We start from the raw sequence: 16,867 nt of genomic DNA on the forward strand, positions 1-16,867 counted from the left end.
CTTTCTCTCTCATGATATATGCAGTCGTACAAGAAAATGTACAGGTTGTGTTTTCTAAATTATACAGGATTCAATCACTTCTACCTTGTTCCAAAATGACTTCCTTTCTAGGTGGTAAGCTTTTATTTGTTTGTTTGTCTAATAGCTTTATACCTGATTTCATTATTTTCTTCCTTGGTGAAAGGCTATTTTCATTACATCATCCAGGGAAGTTATGTTACATAAATCAGATCATGTTCCTTCACTACTGAAAATCCAGTTGATTCCCTTTCTACTTTTAATAAAATCCAGTCATTCTAACGCTCCGCGTGTCCTTATATTATCTCACTCTTCTGTATTTACTGCCACTCTTCTCCTTAGTCACTACACCCATGCCATATTGACCTCATTTTATTCAAATAAACCAAGTACTACCTTAGGAGCTTTGTACTCACTATTTCCTGTCCTATAACTGTTTGCCCTCAAATATGAGTTTCGTGACTAATTTGCTTACTTTCTTTAGATCTTTATTCAAATTTTACTTTTTTAAGGTCTTCGCTGAATATTTTTATTGCAGTTTCCTCCCCCTGCATATCTATCATCCTTTTCTTCTGTACTTTCCTTGGTAATATTTATCAGCATCTCACATACTATGCTACTTCTATGTTTTATTTATTGGTACTCTCATATTCAATTATAAATTCAATAAGAACAGGATTTTTTCTCTGTTGGATGTCTAAAACAATTCATAGCATGTAGTAAACCATCCAACATTTTTTAAGTTAAATGAATGGTAACATACCTTTACTTTATGACGAAGGGTATGTTAATGGCCTGATGGGTAAAATTACTATTGTAGAAGAAGCAAGAAATCTCACTCAAGGTCTGAAGTAATTCGTTAGTCACTGGTGTCTGCTACTTGGGTATGGAAAAAAGATTAGTATGGGTTATTTAGCACAGTCTATTCCATTTGGAATTAGCTCTGCAAGATCCCATGTAGTTAGTGTTACTTTTTTAAAAATAAATTGATGAGCACCTTAAAACAAACAAACACAACTTAGATTCAGGGACTAATACTGACAGTGTATGTTTTGATGACAGTATTAAAAAAGAATGAATTCTCAGGCAGTGTAAGCACGTATGAAGCATTTGCTATGTATCAGATACTATCCTGGGCCCTTTAGACGTCATTTTCACATGTTATTTTATTCAGTTCTAATCAGAGCACTATAAAGTGTCTTTTTCTATTGGCATATTTTCAAATGTGAAACTTAAGGATTATAGAATCAAAATCATCTGTCAAATCCCATTAAATGAGTAACTTGTAGAGATGACATACCTTTTGCCATATTTCCGACTGTAAAAAGCTTTTTTTTTTTTAATCCTCCCAGTATCTTATATTAGAGAACATATGTCCCCTGGAAATTAATTAAATATTAGCAGAAATAAGTGTGGTCAGTTTTAAATGTAGCTTCAATGCCTGAACATCTAGTTTCAGAACTCTTTTCTGTTAAACCATGGAAAGATCTAGTTCCTTCTTCTCATAAGTCTTTGGTTAAGCCTTGCAAATTAAAATCAATGTACTGATTCAACCAGCATGGTCTTTTTAAGTTTTATTGGATTTTTGTTTGTCTTTAGTTCTTTTATTTTTTGAAGTTTTAATGTGTGCACATAGAACATCTTTCTAGCTTATAAATATATATCAGACACACCCTGCTGTTTCCTAGAAGTCTCTTCTTTGTTGCTGTTAATAGCAGAGCAGCATTATTTTTTCTTTCTTTTTTTTTTTTTTTTTTGAGACGGAGTCTTGCTCTGTCGCCGGGGCTGGAGTGCAGTGGCCGGATCTCAGCTCACTGCAAGCTCCGCCTCCCGGGTTCACGCCATTCTCTCGCCTCAGCCTCCCGAGTAGCTGGGACTACAGACGCCCGCCACCTCGCCCGGCTAGTTTTTTGTATTTTTTAGTAGAGACGGGGTTTCACAGTGTTCACCAGGATGGTCTCGATCTCCTGACCTCGTGATCCGCCCGTCTCGGCCTCCCAAAGTGCTGGGATTACAGGCTTGAGCCACCGCGCCCGGCCGCATTATTTTTTCTTAGTCACCATTTCTTCCTGCATACAGAACCATTACCCTGTGTACTTCTATCACCCTGAAACATTCTATCTCACTTTCCAGATCTTTTCCACTATACTTCTTTCAAGAAATCAGGTGTTAAAAATAAATGATTATTCTCTGATATTCAACCTATTTTTAACACCTCGATTAATTTTGTTAATACCTGATTTCTTTAAAAAGTATATTGTTAAGGAAGTAAGGTATCTTCATTAATATAAATCTTTCACAACTGAATAGGTTCATTTTTCTAAAGTAGCGCTTGTTTTACATTTTATTCTATACTCAATTTATTTAGATCTGTTAATTGCCTCTGAATAGTATGTGAAAACTGTCATCATTCAGCTTGGGAAAAATATCCTCATAATGAAGTTATTTACAGCTATGTCTGTCATTAGTGTCATTAGTGCCACTAATAGAAAATAAGAAAATTGGAATGGCAAAGGTTAGACATATAATTGATTTCTTTTTTCTGATACTTAATTGCATGTGCTAAAACTTCCTAGATGTTAAACTGACTGAAAAAAAAAAAAAAGAAACCATACCATGGAAGCAGATTTATGTTGCAGGGGTGGAGGTGTCACTGTATTTGATATTTATATAGCTCTGTGAGTGACTCAATTCAACCTTCCTGGCTTAGGGGAAAAAGGTTAATGTTTGGTCTGACCTGTGAGTCCCAATGATAAGAGGTCAGGAAGAATTCTTTACTGGAGATTTAGAAGGTTATAGAATAATGAAGGATGCAGCTATGAGTCCAGCAAATTGTGAATGTAAGAAAAAGGCATTTTAAGGAAATATTTTAGTGTAAGTTTTTCTACTATGGCAGATGCAATATGAAAGAACAGACACAAGACAAATTCTAATCCAAAATTTACTTTAAAACAAACATAGAGCTATAACTTACATTGAATAATCTAACAACTTAATTTTACCATTCACACATTTAATAAGTATACATTCAGAAACGTACTCTTCAGTGAACTGTAGGAATAAAAATGTGAATCAAATTAGTCAAGGATCGGGCTCTGAAAATTGAGTTATGATCACGTGTTAAGTGTGCACAAATCTTTAAACACAAAGTAGAAAATGATATATTTTTAAAGGAAGTCTCCCCCAAAAACAAGCAGTAAAAGAAAGGGGGTAATTTTTATCAGTTGCTGAAGCTTTAGGGAGAAGTAGCAACTAAACCGATTCTTGAACGGTTTGATAAAGGCAACTAAGTAGATGAACAGCATAGAGAATAATGAAAACAACAGGTTCATTGTTATTTTAGAAAAATAATCACAGGGTCAGAGCTGTATTCATGGAAGAATACATGACAAAGAAAGACTCTTAGGTAAAGTCACTAATGAAAATGCACAGTTTAATCCCAGACATGAGAAATGGCAAGTATACAAGGCGTGTGCATTTGTAGCACAAAGAGAATCACAAAATAAAAATGAGATTTTTGTCCCAGAGATACTTAAGTGGCAATTTTTGTGCCAGAATTACTTAGGTGATTGGAAATGTAAAGCATGAACTCAAATATGAAGGTAGCTGTCCAAGGGTTAAGAGTTACTGATTTTGCTAAGAAAACAATATAGAAAGAAAAAGAAGATTAATTTTCTTAAGAAATGCCTATATTTAAAGAATAAGAGAAAGAAGTTAGAGAATGAAGAGAAATTGGAAACAATCCAGGAGAGAATAGCACCACAGAAACCTTTAAAAAGATTTTCAAATAAAAGGAGTATTGATACTGTACATTAAAATTGGTTGCAGCTTACAAAACTTTATATTCTATATATGGATTTATATGAGGCTGTAGAAAAGATGCAACTACAGGTACAGGGAACATATCAGTGATTGCCAGTGACTGGAGGTGAGGGTAATTATTGAAGACAAAGGGAAAGCATAAGGTAATTTTTTGAATTGATGAAATTGCTCTTTATCAAGATTGTGGTTGTAGATAATGTACCTATGCATTGTTCAAAACCCATAGAATGTACGCAAGAAAGAGTGATTTTACCAACTGTAAATTATTTATTTTTATACTTGAAGTTCTAGGGTACAAGTGCACAACATGCAGGTTTGTTACATAAGTTTACATGTGCTATGTTGGTGTGCTGCACCCATTAACTCGTCATTTACATTAGGTGTATCTCCTAATGCTATCCCTCCCCCTCCCGCCACCCCACAACAGACCCTGGTGTGGGATGTTATCCTTCCTGTGACCAAGTCTTCTCATTATTCAATTCCCACCTGTGAGTGAGAACACGCAGTGTTTGGTTTTCTGTTCTTGAGATAATTTGCTGAGAATGATGGTTTCCAGCTGCATCCATGTCCCTACAAAGGACATAAACTCATCCTTTTTTATGACTGCCTACTATTCCATGGTGTATATGTGCCACATTTTCTTAATCCAGTCTGTCACTGATGGACATCTGGGTTGATTCCAAGTCTTTGCTATTGTGAATAGTGCCACAATACACATACGTGTGCATGTGTCTTTATAGCAGCATGATTTATAATCCTTTGGGTATATACCCAGTAATGCGATGGCTGGGTCAAATGGTATTTCCAGTTCTAGAGCCTTGAGAAATCACCACACTGTCTTCCACAATGTTTGAACTAGTTTACAATCCCAACAACAGTGTAAAAGTGTTCCTATTTCTCTACATCCTCTCCAGTACCTGTTGTTTCCTGACTTTTTAATGATAGCCATTCTAACTGGTGTGAGATGGTATCTCATTGAGGTTTTGATTTGCATTTCTCTGATGGCCAGTGATGATGAGCATTTTTTCATGTGTCTGTTGGTGGCATCAATGTTTTCGTTTGAGAAGTGTCTGTTCATATCCTTTGCCCACTTTTTGGTGGGGTTGTTTGTTTTTTTCTTGTAAATTTGTTTGAGTTCTTTGTAGGTTCTGGATATTAGCCCTTTGTCAGATAAGTAGATTGCAAAAATTTTCTCCCATTCGGTAGGTTGCCTGCTCACTCTGATGGTAGTTTCTTTTGCTGTGCAGAAGCTCTTTAGTTTAATTAGATCCCATTTGTCAATTTTGGCTTTTGTTGCCATTGTTTTTGGTGTTTTAGACATGAAGTCCTTGCCCATGCCTATGTCCTGAATGGTATTGCCTCGGTTTTCTTCTAAGGTTTTTATGGTTTTAGGTCTAACATTTAAGTCTCTAACCGATCTTGAATTAATTTTTGTATAAGGTGTAAGGAAGGGATCCAGTTTCAGCTTTCTACATAAGGCTAGCCTGTTTTCCCAGCACCATTTATTACATAGGGAATCCTTTCCCCATTTGTTGTTTCTGTCAGGTTTGTCAAAGTTCAGATGGTTATAGATGTGTGATATTATTTCTGAGGGCTCTGTTCTGGTGAAAACTGGAAGCATTCCCTTTGAAAACTGGCACAAGACAGGGATGCCCTGTCTCACCACTCCTATTCAACATAGTGTTGGAAGTTCTGGCCAGGGCAATCAGGCAGGAGAAACAAATAAAGGGTATTCAATTAGGAAAAGAGGAAGTCAAATTATCCCTGTTTGCAGGTGACATGATTGTATATTTAGAAAACCCCATCGTCTCAGTCTAAAAATCTCCTTAAGCTGATAAGCAGCTTCAGCAAAGTCTCAGAATACAAAATCAGTATGCAAAAATCACAAGTATTCTTACAGACCAATAACAGACAAACTGAGAGCAAATCGTGAGTGAACTCCCATTCACAACTGCTTCAAATAGAATAAAATACCTAGGAATTCAACTTACAAGGGATGTGAAGGACCTCTTCAAGGAGAACTACAAACCACTGCTCAATAAAATAAAAGAGAACAGAAACAAATGGGAGAACATTCCATGCTCATGGATAGGAAGAATCAATATTGTGAAAATAGCCATATTGCCCAAGGTAATTTATAGATTCAATGCCATCCCCGTCAAACTACCAATGACTTTCTTCACAGAATTGGAAAAAAACTACTTTAAAGTTCATATGGAACCAAAAAAGAGCCCTCATTGCCAAGACAATCCTAAGTCAAAAGAACAAAGGAAGCATCATGCTACCTGACTTCAAACTACACTACAAGGCTACAGTAACCAAAACAGCATGGTACTGGTACCAAAATAGAGATGTAGACCAATGGAACCAATTGTAATTTTTTAAAAAAATTAACTAACAGAAAAATAGCGAAACAATAGAGTCATTGGTTTGTTGATTTAAAAATGTATATGCAGAATGTGGAAGAGGAAGGGTATATGGTAAATAAATGGAAGCCATATGAATTCTGTTTTCAAAACGTTTGCCAGTTAAGAAGAAAGAAAAGAAGGTAGCTTCAGGACATACCTCAGTTGATTAAAGAAAGGTTATTTAAAGAGAGGAAACTTGGAGATGTATTTCATAGAGGTTAAAAAAGAACATACATATTCAAAGGATAGTAAATAACTAATAAGGAAAATCTTTGAGGCCAATGGAGGTAACGGAAAGATAGCAAGAGTCTTTTTTTTTTTTTTTTAATATACTTACAAGAGGGCAAAAGGAATAGAGAATGAATATAAATAGAATCATTTTAAGGGATCATCACTTCAGCTGTTCATTGGAGTTTGAGATGGAACTATGGCAAAATCTTGTTCAGCCAGGTTCAGTGCACCTTTTTTATTAATAGGATCCAAATATTCAGGTTTCTTAATCTCCCAAATGCCCTGACCTCTTATGAGTCCCAAAGTGCAAGTGGTGATTGGTCTAAACCAGTGGCTCTCAGTGTGTGGTCCCTAGACCAGCAACAGCACCATCATCTGGGGATTTGGTAAGCCCAGAGATCTGTGTTTTTAAAAAGCCCTTGATGTGATTTTGATCTACAGTAAGCTTTCAGAACCACTAGTCTAAGCCTACAAGTATACTTCCATTTCGTATCATTGTGATTACACGAGTATACCATTCAAACCCAGCCAAGGAAGAAAACTGGGAAGATTGCTGTTTGTTTTTGGTGAATGATTTCTTTCTGACAAGAGACATCCAGGGGCAATCAGCCTTTTCTGCTTTTGGATTGATTGTATGTGGATGTGATATTAAAACTGCAGGGGGAAAAAAAAAAAAAAAACTCACCTTGGGGATGAAACATAAAAGCCGATATGTTGCATATGGTAGAATGAAAACTTGGAAGCCACCTGGGTTCTTGATGACATCCTTATATCACTAAAATTTAGTAAACTTAAAATTGTCTATCTCTGGTAAATTACTAGTAAGTTAATAAATGATCTCATTGTTTAAGCCACTATTAATTGTGGCATCTTATGCTTGCAGCCATAAGCATCAAAACAGATATGAAAAATAATACATGGGTTCTGTTACATTCTCCAGCATTTTCCTTACTACAAAAATGTTCTAGTTAATAGGCCGGGTGCGGTCGCTCACGCCTATAATCCCCGCACTTTGCGTGGCCGAGGCGGGCGAATCACGAGGTCAGGAGATCGAGACCATCTGGATAGGCTAACATGGTGAAACCCCACCTGTACTACAAATACCAAAAATTAGCCAGGCGTGGTGGCGGGCGCCTGTAGTCCCAGCTACTCAGCAGGCTGAGGCAGGAGAACGGCGTGAACGCAGGAGGCGGAGCTTGCAGTGAGCAGAGATCACCTCACTGCACCACTCCAGGCTGGGCAACAGAGCAAGACTCCCTCCCCCCCCCCCAAAAAAAGTACTTAATGGTACAAATTTTGTATGCCTTTATCAATAAATCTTTTCATCAACAAATTTGAGAGTATCAGCCTCACCTTTGCCTAGACAGAAGTGCACAATCTGAAACCAGATATCAAGATATTTATCAAGCCATTATTATCAAAAGAAGTGGTGTCTTTGGCAAACATGAGCAGCCTAATTCCACAAGTATATTACCATTAGGATTTAATTTGCCTGGAATAAAAAAGCAATAAAAAAAGAAGGAAAATGAGGATGATGAAGAAAATATACTTAAATTTTTATAATCCTTGAATAAAGATGAACATGAATTTCATTATATAGTTATCTTTAGTTTTTGTATATTTAAATTATTTTATATTAAAATTTAAAAAATACCTGGAAGCAAAACAAAAAAAATTAAAAATAAAGGGATGGAAAAATGCAAATGCATGAAAACAAATTTAGCTATTTTATTATAAGACAGATGTCATTTAAAGCAAAAATAAATTCAGTTACATAATAAAAATAATCTTTCATAATTATAAAATAATATGCATACATGCATACATATAGAAGCAATAGTTAAAACGTATGGAACAAATGCTGATATGATTACAAGGAGAAATCAAGAAATTTGCATAATTGGAAGATTTTTTAACATATCTCTCTTTAAAAAAGATCTAAAACAAAATTGGGCTGTGATTAACTTAGCCAAAAAATATTACCTCAAATAAATAGATTTGTAGAGTGTAATGCAATCAGTGGGTAAAATAAATTATTTAAAAATAAATATAAAAGGTTTAGAAAATTTGATGTACTAGCAAGTAAATAAAGTAGCATACCATTATGTAAAGTTTAAAAATATGAAAAACAATCATATATATCATTTATACTATCATATATAAAAATATAATATTTTGTGTGGGAATGAACATTTTAATATCTAATTTCAGAGTTAAGTTATGTTTGAAGTGCAGAGTGGTTATCCTTGGTTATACAGGGGGGCCAGTGGGAAGAATAGAGGTAAAACTCACACTTGATTTCTTGGATATTTTTTACTATTAGTTAAATATAATTTTACTATAATGGAAATAAGGTTGCACAATGTAATTTTCTTACTTCAATATGCCTACAGTTATTTACAGTAAGTATTAAATTTCTGTAAATGAGAATGTGACATTCTGTTTCTCCTCTGCCCCTCATTTCTTGCTCTGTCTTTCCTAATAAGAACATTGTGTTAGGATTATTTTAAATTTAATGGGTCTGTATTTGTGAGTTACAGTGATCAAATTGTATTACAAACAGATAGATAGTAATTCCAATTATTTGTATTTAGAGAAAACTTTTTCATGAACAGAGTTAAAATTGTGAGCCAGGATGTAACTACTAGTGTTTGTGAACAAGACATGTATATTGCCACACATTCCCTGAAGGTATTTCTAGAGCAGTTTTATCTACTCTGAAGTAGGTGACATATATAATGAAGCCGGGAAAATAAGGATAACATAATGTTTGTGGTTGTCAGATGATTTTTAGATATATGACATATCACAAATCAAGCGTTTTATATTTTTAATACATGTCAGAAGAAAATTCTTGGATGTATCTTCTGTGCTAATTTATATTGAGTCCTGCAATAGTTTATTTAGAATGATAGTGTCTGACATGAATGTCTTCGGCTTTATAATCACTAATACTCTCAAAGTGAATGTAGTTAAACCCATTTATATATCTAGTTACTGAACTATTGATAATAAACCATTTAAGCCTTATTTATTTCCTTTGTTAAGTGGTAAATTTATTTTACTAAAGCTTACTTGAAGCAGCTATTAAATAGATTAATGAATAATTGTTAAAATTTAATTTTTCAAAGTTAAATACTTTATCATTATAGAAAGGTTCTCCTTACTTTTGTCATGTGTCCACTATGTGCAAACATTGTTCTGAACTATATAGTAGCTAGAGAGGAGAAGGAGTGAGAAATTAGTTTGAAAGATGCATGAGATAGTCTTGATGCTCTTAGGAATTGCCTGTGCCCAAGTGAGGGAGGCAGGCAAATACACGTGAAAGGCGCTAGAATAAAAAATATAGTAGAGAAATGGGGTTTACTTCCTGGAAGAATCAGGGAAGGATGAAGTGACATTTGTGCTTGAATCCTGAAAGATGAGTGAGAACTCATCAGGGAAAAGGGAAGTGGCATATTACAGATATTTAATAGTTAAAAGTTAAAAAAATAGACAAAAGTTTTAGAAAACTTAATCTCATGTGAGCTGTTAACATGCCTAGAAATTTAAATGGATATACTATTTTCATAGTAATGAATTTTGAACTATCTGCACATATTTTCATAGAGTTCACTGATTTTATTAAATGACAGTACACTCACATGATGTGGATATATACAAAGATATGATCATATGATTTTAATATCCAAGATGTTGCCAACCCTAAAGAATGATGGCAGTGAGGATGCAGAATTCCCTTAGCTTAGAATCTCTCATCTTTATATTCTCTACCTGTTCCTATCATCCTGATTTAGTCAGTTCTTGGAACTGTAGTCTCTATTCAACACATTTTTGAAAATACTAATCTTTTTTTCAAAACAGTCCAACCCCTTCAGTAAACTGAGTATTATTTTGCACGATATGCCACAAAATTTTAAGAAAATTTGAATCACATTTTCTTTACTCTCAGTTTAATGTTACTTTTAGTGCTTCTTGCTGCATCAATGGTATCTTATAATAATTAGAACTAAATAGGTATAAAAAACCAATTTACATTCTGGAGAAAAAAAAGAAACTAAATGACTCTATAAAGTTTTCCTTTCATCTTGATGAAGTCCCTTCATTCATTGCTCAAAGATTGAGTTTTAACACTAAGATTAGCATTCTAACCCATTTAGTTAGCTGGAGGGAATTTCATTCCTGCTCAAATTCAAGCATTTAAAGCCTCAAACTACTTAAAATTAAATTGGCCCTGTAGAGAAAGCACATCAACATGAGTATTATTTAAAGATTGCATCAACATTCAGGAATATATCTTAATTGGTCATGACAAAAATAAATAATAATAAAATTTTAAATGATATTTCTATTTTGTCATGTGGGAATTACCTAGATTTTTGGACGTTACAATTAAATATCCTTGCTTAGTAGACATTTTTATATATCTCCAATGTTATCAACTGTCAGGTCTATCGTGTATCGAAGGCAATCTCCTGGGTTGTGTTGCCTTGACAACAAATCTTGGTTTTGTTGTTCTTGTTAAGTCGAATTCTTGGATTCTGAGAATTTAATAAAACTGTTACTGATTCAAATCAACGACCTTTCCCAGAGCTGTAAAAACATCTGATCATTCACTAAACCATTCATCAAATTAAGATAAATATACCTGTTAATATTTGTGCTCCTACTCAGTTTAGATACAAGTCAAAATAATTTGACAGTATTATTTTTATTATTTAAAATTATTTTATAAGAATCAGTACTTCATTAAAAAATAGCAATGTTATTTCTAAGGGATACTAATTGCGATATGAATAGTCCTCTTGTCTTTCAAAGGATTTTATATTCAGAAATGAGTAGACTACTTTAAATTAAAAAGTAGATCAGAAGTTTAATATCTAGAGTTATTCAAAAAATATGTGTTTTAGCCATTTTATAAAGTTTAAACCTGTTAAGCTAGGTTTTAAATTATTTGAATGTGTTTTGAAATTTCTTTCTCTTTCTTGTCATTATTATAAGTTAGATTTTGGTCCCATTTTTATCTATTTTATGTAAGGCTGATATCTCACAAACTTCAAACAAATCATAAATTATTTATGGCATCATTTGCAAATCTTCCATCTTTTTGGGGTTACCATGCCTTTTGAGATTTAAGCAAAACTGAACCAGCCATTCATTGATTTTTCACAAAATACAGAATTTTTTTTTTTTTTTCAGGGAATGGGCCTGTGTACTTGCGATTGCTTTTTTAGTCATTTCTTGTGCAAACCTGTTCTTTTTGAAGCACAGCAACTCAATGAGTATAGTGTTGACTGTAATTCTTACCAGAAATATATAATATATATATACAGGCATACCTGTATACATCTATATAAGTAGATATATAGATATATAGATTGGAAATATTGCAGACTTGATTCCATACCACCACAATAAAGTAACTATTGCAATAAAGCAAATCACACACTTTTTTAAAGTTTCCAAGTGAAAATAACACTTATGTTTATATGATACTGTAGTCTATTAAGGTGCAATAGCGTTATGTCTAAATAAAATGTAGAGATAGTATTTAGAAATGCCTTATTGCGGCCGGGCATGGTGGCTCACGCCTGTAATCCCAGCGCTTGGGGAGGCCGAGGAGGGCAGATCATGAGGTCAGGAGATGAGACCATCCTGGCTAACATGATGAAACCCCGTATCTACTAAAACTACAAAAAATTAGCCGGGCGTTGTGGCACGCACCTGTAGTCCCAGCTACTTGGGAGGCTGAGGCAGAAGAACCACTTGAACCTAGGAGGTGGAACTTGTAGTGAGCTAAGATTGTACCACTGCACTCCAGCCTGGGCGACAGAGCAAGATTCCCCATCAAAAACAAACAAACAAACAAAAAAACCCCAAAAAAACCATATTGCTACAAAATAAAAATAAAAAGACTAATGATCATGTGAACTTTCAGTAAGTCAGAATCTTTTTGCTGATGGAGGGTCGTGCCTCGATGTTGATGGCTGCTGACTGATCAGAGTGGTGGTTGCTGAAGGTTGGGGAGGCTGTGGCCATTTTTAAAAATGAGATAGCCATGATGTTTGCCACATTGGTTGACCCTTCCCTTCCCTTCCCTTCCCTTCCCTTCCTTCCCTTCCCTTCCCTTCCCTCCCCTTCCCTCCCCTCCCCTCCCCTCCCCTCCCCTCCCCTCTCCTCCCCTTTCCTCCCCTTCCCCTCACTTTTCCCTTCACCTTCCCCTCACCTTCCCCTCACCTTCGCTGATGGAGTTTCACTCTTGTTGCCCAGCTTGGAGTGCAATGGTGCGATCTCAGCGAACCACAACCTCCACTTCCTGGGTTCAAGCAATTCTCCTGCCTCAGCCTCCTGAGTAGCTGGGATTACAGGCGCCTGCTACCTCGCCCAGCTAATTTTGATTTTTTTTAGTAGTAGTAACAGGGTTTCACCATGTTGGCCAGGCTGGTCTCAAACTCCTGACCTCAGGTGATCTGCCCTCCTCGACCTCTCAAAGTACTGGGATTACAGGCATAAGCCACTGTACCTGGTTGACTCTTGTTTCACAAAAGATTTCTCTGTAGCATGTAATGCTGTTTGATAGAACTTTACCCACAGTAAACCTTTCAAAATTACAATCCGGCCGGGCGCGGTGGCTCAAGCCTGTAATCCCAGCACTTTGGGAGGCCGAGACGGGCGGATCACGAGGTCAGGAGATCGAGACCATCCTGACTAACACGGTGAAACCCCGTCTCTACTAAAAAAAAAAAAAAAAAAAAAAAAAAAAAAAAAAAAAACTAGCCGGGCGAGGTGGTGGGCGCCTGTACTCCCAGCTACTCGGGAGGCTGAGGCGGGAGAATGGTGTGAACCCGGGAGGCGGAGCTTGCGGTGAGCTGAGATCCGGCCACTGCACTCCAGCCTGGGCGACAGAGCGAGACTCCGTCTCAACAAAAAAAAAAAAAAAAAAAATTACAATCCATTCTCTTAAACTCTGCAGCTGCTTTATCAACTACATCTATGGAATATTGTAAATTCTTTGTTATCATTTAAACAATATTCCCAACATCTTTACCAAAACTAGATTCCACATCAAGAAACCACTTTCTTTCCTTTTTTTGCCATTGAATGTAATGGCAAAAATCACAATTTTGCACCAACCTACTCAATCACATCTTTAGGTTCACTTCTAATTTTAGTACTCTTGCTGTTTCCATCACATCTGTAGTTACTTCCCCCACTGAAGTCTTAAACCTCCCAAAGTCATCCATGTGAATTGGAATAAACTTCCTCCAAACTTCTTTTCATGTTGATATTTTGACGTCTTTCCATGAACCATTCTTAATGGTATCTAGAATGGTGAAACCTTTATAGAAGGTTTTCAGTGTATTTTGCCAAGGTCTATCAAAGAGATCACCATTTATGGTAGTTATAGCCTTACAAAGTGTATTTATTAAATAATAAGACTTGAAAGTTGAAATTACTCTTCGATTCATGGGCTGCAGAATGGGTGTTGTGTTAGAAAGTACGCAAACAAGGAGATTGACAAATCTCCTTGTACATCTCCATAAGAGTTCTAGGGTGACCAAGACCAGTATCAATGAGCACTAATATTTTGTTGTATGAGTACTACATCTCAACAGTAGGTTTAAAATATTTAATAAACCATTACTGAAAATAGGCGTGCTGTCATCCAGGCTTTGTTGTTCCATTTATAGGCAAAATAGATCTAGCATAATTCTTCAGAGTTAGGATTTTCAAAATGGTAAATGAGCTTTGACACCAACTAAAAGTTATGTTTCTCCCTAAAAAAGGAAGTCAGCCTGTCCTTTGACGCCAGGCACTGACTTTTTCTCTAGCTATGGAAGTCCTAGATGGCATCTTTTTCCAATATCAGCCTGTTTTATCTACATTTAGAATCTGTTATTTAATGTAGCCACCTTCATCTATGATCTTAGCAAGCTCTTCTAAATGAGGGTTCCCCAACCATGGGGCCAGTTAGGAACTGGGCCACACAGCAGAAGGTGACTGACAAGCAAGCATTACCATCTGTGAACTGTGCATGCAAGGGATCTAGGTTAAGCACTCCTTATGAGAATCCGACTAATTCATGATGATCAGAGGTACAACAGTTTCATTTCAAAACCACCCCCCCACCCCAATCTTTGGAAACATTGTCTTCCAGGAAACCAGTCCCTGGTGCCAAAATTATTGGGGGTGGCTCTTCTATACAGATAACTTGCTGCAACTTCTATGGGAGCTTGTGCTGCTTCACCTTGCACCTTCATTTTATGGAGATGGCTTCTTTAGCTAAACTTCATGAACCAACCTCTGTTTAGCTTCCAACTTTTCTTCTGTAGCTTCCTTACCTTACTCGGCCTTCAGATAATTGAAGAGAGTTAGGGCCTTGCTCTGGATTAGGCTTTGGCTTAAGAGACTGCTGTGACTGCTTTGATCTTTAGTGATATTCCAGATCACTGAAACTTTCTCCACATTAGCAGTAAGGCCCTTTCACTCTCTTATTATTCATATGTTTACTGGAGTCGTCCTTTAAAATTCTTTTTTAAACTTTTCCTTTGCATTCACAACATGCTTAATAGACACCTGAGGCCTAGTTTTGGCTTCTCTCTGAATTCAACATGCCTTCCTTCCTAAGCTTAATCGTTTCTAGCTTTTGACTGAAAGTAAAAGAAAAAAAAGAAAGAAAAGAAAAGGATAAAGTACATGACTCTTCAATTGAACACTTAGAGGCCATTGTCGGGTTATTAATTGGCCTAGTTTCCATATGATTGTGTCCTAAGTAATAGGGAAGCCTGAAGAGAGGGAGAGAGACATGGGAGCAGCTGGTTGGTGGAGCTGTTAGGACACACAACGTTTATTGTCTAAGCTTGCTGTCTTATATGAGTGTTGTTCAGGGTGCCCTAAAACAATTACAATAGTGACATCAAGATCACCGAACACAGATCACCATAACAGATATAAAGCAGTAAATATTTGGAAATATCTCAAGAGTTATCAAAATGTGACACAGTCATGAAGTGAGCATACACTGTTGGAAAAATAGTGCCAATAGATTTGCTTGATGCAGGGTTGCCACAACATTTAGTTTGTAAAAAAAACAATACCCGTGGCATGCAGTAAAGCAAAGTACAATCAAATTATGCCTGTATATAAAAATTCAGTGACCCATATCCTGAAAACTGTGCACTTTACTATATTAAGCTATACATCCCATGAGAAATTCAATAAAAATGAATCTGTATTTCTTAGTACCTTCATTGTAACATATTCTTAACTTGCTTTATTCAATTAAAAAAAAAAAAAACTTAGTTTGTTGATTTAGTCATATTCTTCCAAATCATGGATCTAATAATACATAGCTTAATTTTATTTTTATTGTGTTTTCTCCTTGTCTGGAAATAAAAATAGTTGGAAAGAGAGTTAGTTTAGAATGATGACAAGAGAGCAAAATACATTACAAAAAAACTTCAAATAATTTCCAAATCAATGGATTCTAAATTATCACCTGGCCTTATTCTCTTCTGCCTAAAGGAACTAGTCTTCATTATTTCTTCCCATTAGGGTGGAGATAATTGGTGTCAGCAGAGTGAACTATTAACCATATCCCCTCCTTATTCTTCTAAGGTCTGATTAATTAGTACTGAGAAGAAACAAAATTTTACTTAAAGTCTTAAAGGATATTTTTTATTTTATATTTTATATTGTTTCCAAAAATTATAGTACTTTTCTGAACCTTTTCATATGTTTTTTTATATGTAACTTTGCAGACTTTTGCTATTTTATTATGCAGAGACTCCAGAGGAAACCAGTAACACAAGCAGATAATCAATGAGAATTGAATGAAGGGACTGTTTACACATTAGTGAGCAAGGAGAACCTTAGGGCCAGCACAGTCAGAGACTTGACTGTCCCTAAACTTGAGGAGCAGAAATCATGGGATGGAACAGTTTCTGGAACCTGAATCAGAAAGGAGCGATGGCATTGGTCAGATTTATAGAAGCAGAGCTAGGTGGTTGTGCTCATTGTTCTGTATCCAGTAATCACTGATACTCTCTTTTCCCTCTATCAATATATTTCAAAGAGGACACAGACATTTTAAAGTAAATGTAATATCTCAAAATCTCTGGGCTGGGGCCCAAAACCTTGACTTTAATAATCCACGTAGATGTGTTTTGCAGAATAAGACCACGTTTGGAAAACTGCAGTCATCCTGGGAAACTTTTTATTCTAAGATCTTTTTGGTTCCCATCATCACACATACCAATGCCATGAGTCATTATTGCTATAAAGTGTCACTTTCCAAGGTTCCTTAGTTTACCACCCTCATGTACTTATTGGGATTTTATAATCATTATATTATATTTTGAGGCAAATGGTATTTGTTCCTCAACAAA

At 35.7% G+C, this 16,867-nt stretch overlaps 1 protein-coding gene across 1 annotated transcript in view; it reads left to right on the plus strand.

Annotated features, from left to right (window-relative positions):
- The window catches only part of GRID2 (glutamate ionotropic receptor delta type subunit 2), a 1,540,711-nt gene that overhangs the window by 394,035 nt on the left and 1,129,809 nt on the right, over nt 1–16,867 (plus strand). The gene's annotated exons all lie outside the window — the stretch shown is intronic.

Source organism: Trachypithecus francoisi, unplaced genomic scaffold (assembly GCF_009764315.1).
Source record: "Trachypithecus francoisi isolate TF-2019V2 unplaced genomic scaffold, Tfra_2.0 Lachesis_group1, whole genome shotgun sequence".
In the NCBI taxonomy this organism is placed as follows: Eukaryota; Metazoa; Chordata; class Mammalia; order Primates; family Cercopithecidae; genus Trachypithecus; species Trachypithecus francoisi.